The following is a 9,164-nucleotide window of genomic DNA, read 5'->3' on the forward strand; positions in this document are numbered from 1 at the left end:
TTGTTGCTATACTTTTATCTTCATCTTTGTATAACCAACCAAGAATGTCTTTGTCTTCATTTTCTTCTTCAAGAGTTCCAACACTAACAAAGGTTCCTTTAAACATATGTTTTGATTTTCCTGATGTCTTTGATTGAATATCTGTTGGTTTTTCATATGATTTAGGGGAAAGCGGAAAATTTTGCAAAGAATACTTTCCCATTCCTTCATCATTTAACTTGAGCTTTTCTTCAAAAGTTTCCCATAACTTTGCTTGAATTTCTTTGGTAGGATATACTGATTCTCTATTATGTGGAACTCTTGTATCTTGTGTGGGTTTCAAATTATTGCAATATTGACTGAAGTCTGCAATTATAGTGACCTCTTTCCCTTCATGAGGAAATTTTACACATTGATGATATGTGGAAGGAACTGCTTGCATCTTGTGAATCCATGGTCTCCCTAGAAGAATGTTGTAGGAGAGGTTCAAATCCAAAACTTGACACAATGTATCTTTGTCCACAGGTCCTATCCTTATTGGTAGCACAACAGTTCCTTTAGAAGAACGTTTTGCTTCATCATAAGCTTTGATAGTTATTTTCTTTTTTGGATCTACTGCATTCTCTAAATATCCCAAAGCTTTTATCAAACTCAGAGCACAAATGTTTAATCCAGCTCCTCCATCTATGAGCACATGTTTGACACGAGTTTTATTTATGGAGACTTCAACATGTAAGGGAGTGTTGTGAGGATGTTTTAAGGACACATCATCATTTTCAAAAAATGATAAGCGATGAGGAGTTCTAATGTGTCCTACCATATTTTGGAACTGATCTACATCCAAATCTTTTGAAACTGTTGTTTCCTCTAAAGCTTTCTCCAAATTTCCTTATGCATAGGTGAAATTTTGAGAAGTTCCAGAATTGATATTTGAGTAGGTATTCACTGTAATTGCTCTACTAAATTGTATTGTTGTGGATCGGATGTTGGATCTTTTGCTATACCTAGAAAATTAACCTTTGCTTTGCTTCTCGTGATAACATTGATTGGTTCGAAAGATGAATTTTTGTTAACAATGATTACATTCACTACATCATCGTAGGTATAAGTGTAATTCACCTTGGCTTTTCCTTTGTCATCTTTCAATTGGGATGATTCACCTTTGTCATAATTCAGAAGTGGAGTTTCGAAAGCCAAATGTGACTCATTTGTTTTATGGCTATCCATTGTGATAGTTCAATTATCAATTAGATCTTGAATAAGGTGTTTCAATCTTTGACAATCATTTGTTAGGTGTCCTTTATTCCTATGATAGTTGCAAAAATGATTGGCACTCCACCAATTAGGCTTGACTGGTGGTTCATAATTTCTTGCTTCTGGCAAAACAATCAATTTGTTAGCAAGAAAATTTTTTAGAGCTGATTCCAAAGATTCTCCAATGTTTGTGAATTTCCTTCAAGGATTGGACAAAAAGGACTTAGCTTTATTGTTTTCTAGATTTTTATTTCTTGGGTTTTGACTTGATAGATTGAAAATTGGTTGTTGTTATTTTGTATTACTATTATCGTCATTCCCCTCATTGCTAACATTCCTATTCTTTGACCAGAACTTAGGTTTGTCATTGTTGTTGTTGTTGTTGTTGTTGTTGTTGTTGTTGTTGTAAAGTTTTAGTTCTCCTTTCTTTACCATTGCGTTTTCTATTTTCAAACCATTTTTCGATCATTTTGGCAAAAGAGGGAGGACATTGCATCCTTAGTCGATAACTCATTTCACTGATAAAATTATTAATGAATATGTCCATCTTTTCTTGATCAGGTACATCTCAGGGATACCTATTAAACATGTGTTTCCATCATTGTAAGAAAATCATACAGGATTCACCATTCTTTTGTTTAACATTGCAGAGATCCAGCATTGTTATTTCATTCCTTATATTGTAGGAATATTGTGAAATAAATCTATTGACAAGTTCTTCAAAGGATTTGATTCCGGATGGTAATCATGAAAACCACTCCATTGATTGTCCATTTAAACTCCTAGGAAAAAGATGCATAAGGTAGGTTTCATCATGAGAAAATTCCATGCTCATAGTACAAAACTCCCTAATGTGATCTTGAGGATCGGATTTTCCATCATATTTGTCATATTTAGGAATCTCGCAATGTTGCGGAAATGGTATCATATTCATATTTTTATCAAAAGGATATGGGCATATATCTTGTAACAAATATTTCTTGGAGCTTGTCCCATTTTGCATATCTTGTATTTGTTGTTGTAGAGTTTGTATTTGTTGAGTAAGGTTTGATAAGGGATTATCTACATAGTCTCTCCTTGTTTCGTCATGAGTCTTTTTGTCACTACACTCTTTTCTTTTATCATCCATTTCTTTCCTTGTTTCTTCATTGTTCATATCTTTGTTATTTTTCTCATCTATGTTTTGGGTGTTACTTGTCCCCACATCTTGTTTCAAGATTTCCATGTTAAAGTCTTGTGGTAGTTTAGCTCCAAATTTTGCCAACATCAAGAGATATTTTTCTTTTTGTTTTGCCAACAATTTTTCCATTAGCCTATCAAATTTGAAATCTTGCTCTAGATCTCTAATGTTGCTATTGACTGCTTCTTCGTCAACAACACTAAATCCAAAAGTGTGGAATACAAGAGTATCTTCTTCCTCCATTTGTTGTTTTTTAAGTTGCTCGTGTTGGGCTCTAGTCCAAACTGGCATGTGATTATTTCAATGTTGTTGAAATTCCCAAAGGACAAAGTCAATAGGTGATTATTGGTTTAGGAAGATATGCTTTGTTGATCTTACCACTATTGTTTGTTCGTTGGGATAAAGTGTCTCTTTGTTGAAAGGCACATCTTTGTAGAGTTTCACCGTCAAATTCTGTACCACAGCCACATATGTAGTGATGAAAACGGTGTAGGAATGTCCTATGTTTCAATAAGATCTTGCGATTGATATACAAGAATCTTATTTTTTTCTAAGTAGCTTTGTAACTGGGTTTTCTTTTCTTAAGGTGATACTTAAATGTCATATAAGCATTTGACAATTCACAAGTTTGTTTGATTCCAATGTTGGTGCGATTTTGGTTTTGATATAACCTAGGTTCAAAATACGAAAGATATATCCAAGATTAGGAACCTAGTATAGATTTGATCAAGCTTCGTGATAGAGGATTTGATTATCCTGATGAAAAACTTGACAAAGATGTTGATTTTTGCACTTAAGATGGTTGAATCGATAGATTGTTAAATGTTGATGTTTATAGAACCTTTTGAGTATAACCGGTTGGATTAGCAACCTAGTTGTTTGAGCTAGTTTGAAAAATACGTGATAGTTTAGAGACAAACCTACTTCAAGAATTATTTTGATATTGATGTTTTGACACTTTGATTTTGATCTGGTGTTTCAAGTGTTGAAGAGTTTTTGTATTACTCTTTTGACCAAACTTTTTCAGCAATTGGTTGGATTTTTTCACTTATAGATGATATTTTTCTTCAATTTTTGACCATTTGGAACATGTTATAGACATAGAAGACACAATGTTTAATAAACAAAATGCATGAGCAAGTACAATCCCTATGGCAAGCTGAGACAATAGTTGTTGAATCTCACGTGGAATTTCCCCTGAGGCTATGCTATTCAAAGCGGATATTTAGATGCTTGACCCCACTGGCTCCACCCTTGGCACTCACTTCTTTGGGGCATCCAAGCATCAGTTTCCATGAAAACTCCCCATGGAAAACTTTATATCTCTACTAGGAACTGTATGTATGTGAGCCGCTTCAGAGGTCCGACCTCCTGCGCCAACAACTAGAAGGATTTTGGCAACTAGTACAAGTAGTTTTTAATAAAGGCTTCCGGTCATGTGGCCATACATGCGGCACTTTCAGCTCTGTAAATACAGAAGGTTCCCAGCCTATAAAGGTTACACTCCATAGGGTTTATGGGGAAACATAGTGTCGGTATGAACTTATCAGCACATGTTGCTTGTGACATTTGTCACAAACACGATTTATTTATAGTGGATTGGAAGGACTCGATATTAGCCCGTTTCCACTTTAGGTCATTCCCCTCTCACTAGTCCCCTCAAGGCAGCTCGGGAAGGCAGGCCCTCTAAAGGATTTAATTGCTTGAAAATAAAAAAAGCTTAAAAGAGTGGGTTTGGCTTTTTGGTCACCCAATTAAGGGGAGAGCATATACCTACCACTTTCGAGACACGGAATACAAGTGTTCTTTTTAACCTTTTCAAAGAAATTGTTGGCTAGGTCCTATTTGGAGATGTTTCTCCAACAAGCATGGTGTTCATTTTAGCCCTTTTAAAAGTCTATGTGCAGCTATTTTAGAGAAAATATCAAAAATGCAAGTTGCATGTTGTCAATTCATCCTCTTAGTTAAACTAGATGAACAAGATATGGTATATTACTTCCCAAATGAAGACTTCTAATTAACTAGATGAGGAAATGCATAAAATTTGCCTTAAATGTCATCCTACACACACATGTTAGTAATCTGAAAAATCTAATTTCTTGGACATTCAAACCTGGAAGAAAATTTTATCAGTCTTATAAACAGAAGTGCTAACCTAACATATGCGCTATTTTTCTGTTCAAAAGTGCTAACTTAGACTGCAAAAGCATTGCTCTGTGGATACAAATGTAGTACCCTTACTCGTTTGAACTGATATTTTGTTCTTGTTATTCTCAGTGGATACATTATCATTTGTTATTCAGAATTATATAACATTGTTCCATGTTTCATCTGATTATGAGATATATGATTTATTTGCAGTATTTATGTACTTATGTTTTATGGCATTATATGGTTCATTGCTATGTACTGGCGCTTTACTTCATCTATGCACTGTGTGTTGTGTATCTGTGAGTGTATGGGATGCATGGGGACGATTTTCCTTCACTCATCTCGGTGAGACAGGGAACATCGCGAATCTCCTTCATCGGTGTGTATGTTGAAATTTCTATATATATATATATATATGCATGTGTGGTCGGTGATGCAGGATGTTGCAGGTACAAGTACCGGGTAGGTACGGGGCATCATCTCCACCTGGCTACACAGGTCTGAGCGTGCCTTATATTTTCCAATGGAAGTGAAGGAGATAGTAGTTGACCCTATTTTTAGTTAGTTACACTCGGGTGAGTGCCTTCAGTTAGTCGTTCTGTCAATTGGTTTGGTCTTCATATTTTATTGTTTGATCTTTATAAAAGTCACATGATGCTTGCTTAGTTTGCATGTCCAGTGTTCCCAATTTTTGTATGTCATTGGTAATTGTTACGTTTATTACGTCTATAAGAGTAAAGAGTAGTTTTGGTAATTGGAGGAAAAAGAATCAAGTGATCTAGTGACTTAATATTGTTTATAAAGGACGAGTTAATATCTTGGTATGAGTTGATATGAATTTTATCAGCTTGTTAGCTCGATAGTTGCAATTCGATCGTTTGAATATATGTAAGGGCATAATATACTCGGAAGGCAATAGTCACTTATAAGTAGTTATTGGAGTTAAGATAAGGTGATCGTATTATCAGTAGTTGATATCGCCCATCGGGTTATTGTGTTTTTGGATTATGCATGTATAAAGTTAGAATTATAGATATATTATATTTAATAAGCTTTTCGAATGAGTTATATATATATATATATATATATATATATATATATATATATATAATTCGATTGTTCGAATATAAATCTATATGAAAAAAAAGGGGTGATTAGTTATAAGCATTTGAAAACAAGTATATATTTATATATTTAAACATATAATTGCTAGGAAGATTAATGTTTAAATATTAAAATGAAAGTTATTAATTAATTATTAAAATATAATAATGAAATTATATTAAAATGAATTAAATAAACTTGATTGAATAGGAGGTGGTGGGGGTTATAGTTTGGTCAACGGTGGTCGATGGTAATATCGACCACCCCCCTTAATATAGGGAGGGGTCGGTATTACCACCGACTACCCTCCTCCTTCATAAACCACGTACTCCCTCTTCCGCCATTAACACTGCAGCCAGCAAGCAATGAGAGGTTTCCTCCATTAACACTTCAGTCAGCGGGTAATGACACCTCTCGCTATTCAGAGCGATAATCTACCACTTCTCCACATCCAAACTCTTCCACGAACTACAATTCATTGCACCTAACTTCAGATTGGCCGATTGAGGAGGGGAATAGACTGGCACATAAGGTAAAGACTGAAACATAAACCTTAGTTGACTCAAGACCTGGCAGATTAAACACACAATTCGCTATTTGCAAACACATAAGTGTTTGAAGTAATGAACCGATCTCTCCACCTAGCTGATAATTGTTATAACCACAATCAAGGAGCGCAAAAGACTATAGTTAACTGGAGATGGACTCCTTACGTGGAGGAACAAGAAGAGTGGGAGGTAAAAGAGTTTTAGTTAATAACTATTACTAAGCCCCAGATTTAGGAGAAGCGATGGATGATATTTAGTATAAATAGGGGTGGGAGTAGAGAGGAAAGGGAGGGAAGTCATTTTTGGCATCCAAGGAAGGACGGTGGATTGTAGAAAGAAAAATAGAGTTAGAGAGGATAGTGTTTTTATAGTATCAAGAGAGTTGTTTAGAGAGGATAGTGTTTTGATAGTATCAAGAGAGTTGTTTGTTTGTTTTTTTTGATAGAGTTGGAAAGTATTGGTGAAAAGGATTGCAAGCAAGGTGCATTTATCGGCGAGAGGGTGTTAAGGTCTTGCATATTGATCAACACTTCAAATAGGTCAGGAATTTCTTAATTTACGATCATTAATATTTACAATCTCTGTTATATGTCATGTTTATTGTCTTGCTTATGAAATAGTTATGGTTATGTTTTATTTATCATTAGGGATTGTTAAATAAAATCATATAATAGAAGTTGTGATTACACTATGACTATAGAAGTGGAATGGTGTTTAAGTTCAAATTGCACACTTGTTAATATATGGAAGAAATGTATGGTTGCGTTCAAAACCTAGTTATTAAGATTTGTTAGACGTAGCTCTAGGAGAGTCTGGAAAGTAATAGTTTACTATTGATACATTACAGAGATGGTACGAGTCAAACAGACAGCTCGCAAATCCGTAGCAGGTTATGCTCACTACTTAAAAGTCAAGAAAGATTCTTTGACACCTATCAATCCTGTTGTGGAGGACAACCCAGCTCCTGAAGAGAACCCAGCTCCTGAAGAGAGAAAAGAGATAGAAAAAGGTCCTACTCAGAGTCCAACTAAAGAAGTTGCTGTTGGAAAAGGGAAAGAACCCAAGCTAGAGTGCTCGCCAGAAAAGCCGATAGTTATAAGTTATGACTCGTCGGAGGGGTATACCCCCTTAAGTGATAATGAGTCTGTGGGGTACTTTCCCCTAAGTGAAAGTAAATCTGAAGGATATACTCCTTTAGATCATGTAGAGTCTGAGGAGTGCACTTCTCCGTATTTTCCGGAAGAATGATGTAACACTCTAGTGTAAAAAAATAAACAAATAAATAAAAATAAAGACATTATTCTATGAAGACATGTATTATGTCTTATTGTAAGACTTCCTTGATGAAATAAATATATCTATTTTAATCTTCGTCTATGGTATAAATGGAAATTATTAAGGTGGCGTACCTATAGTAGTTAACAAGAGTAATTGAACTCTTGAACTTGTCAATAAGTGTAAAATTCTGTGTTATACCGACCATATTGTTCTTCGTGTCTTGACAACGTATATTCGTATTGCAAGTTAATTTTGTGATAGGTGTTGGTACATAAGATTACCTTGTTTTATATGGTGGTCACAACTAAGTACATTAAGTCATGGTGTCAGTATGTCTTGTTTACTGTGTCTTGGCCAGTTATTTAGATGTATAACCTTAAGGAAATGAGCCACTGTGAGTTGTTCGTAATGGTCAACCTTAGGTTAGTAATTATGTATCTTTCATTCAAGGTAGGTCAAGATTGGGTAAGGATGTCTATGTCGCCATAGAGTTCTGTAGATAGAAATAACTTGTAGTGTCCTAAGAGAGAGAGTGGCTTTCGAGCGGGGGCCGTGCCCAAAGTGGTGACAGGATAAACCATTGGAAGTTGGTTAAGAATGTGAAAATCTAATAAATGACTAGGGAAGGGTAGAATAAAAGTTAAATAAAACAATGTGCCTCACACATAGGTGAGCGCTAGTACAGGACTCATAATGTAGCGAGAAGGCCTGGAATGGCAAACTTACCACCTTGTCTTCGTGAGAGGATTGGTAAGGTCCGCATGAGTTTTAGTTGGAATTAGAGGTTCGAGAGAGGTTACCAGGATAACCCAGGATGGGGGCCGGGACCTATGGAGGTTGTACCATGGTATCCATCGTAAGACATGCGATGACACTTTCTCCTTAGAGTCACTAGTGTTTTGTGAGTTGGGTCACATGATTGTAAGTGGAGTCTTGTAGTCCTTTCATTCTTGTTTCATTTTGCTTGCTTGAGGGTTATCTACTATCTCCAGCACAGTGGGGTGGTTCCCTTTCGGAATCACATGGTCCGGTGGTAGTGTCACTTCCCATCAGATGTATTGGTACGTATCTTCAGGCGAGGAAGGACTTCGCTGATGTTCTTGGTTCATGTACCAGCTCTTGTTCCTAACCATTATTCAGTTGATAACTAGAGGTTTTGAAAAGAAGCTTTATGTAACTTTCATTTTGTAACATTTTAGCTCATGATGTAATTTTCTATTTTGAAAACATTTATATTCGAATATTGTAAGCAAAGAAACATTGTAATGTATGCTATTTCAATTACTTAATTCTTTTGTATATAATATATGATTTCTTAAAGTATTTTAGATTCTTTCATTGTGAAAATTTTATCTTAAATATTTAATTTACGAAGTAATATTCGTTGGTAACCCTTAGGAAATTCAGGTGTTAGACTTCCGCTATGTTATTAGGTGTGCTAAGGTTTAAATTCATGCACTTAATTTAAAAAAAAAAAATTATTTCACCCTTAGTTGCATAGATTATGATGTTTTTCCTTTAGGCTTCCTTACGGGGCATTACATTTGGTATCAGAGCCCAAGTTTCAACACTGGGTACTTTGGGTTTGTAGTTTGCCTATTCAACTTGATTTTTATTTAGGTCTTAACATTTGTGTTTTTCCTTCTTTATCCTTGTCATAAATCTAAATC

Source organism: Cryptomeria japonica, chromosome 5 (genome assembly GCF_030272615.1).
Source record: "Cryptomeria japonica chromosome 5, Sugi_1.0, whole genome shotgun sequence".
Taxonomy (NCBI): Eukaryota; Viridiplantae; Streptophyta; class Pinopsida; order Cupressales; family Cupressaceae; genus Cryptomeria; species Cryptomeria japonica.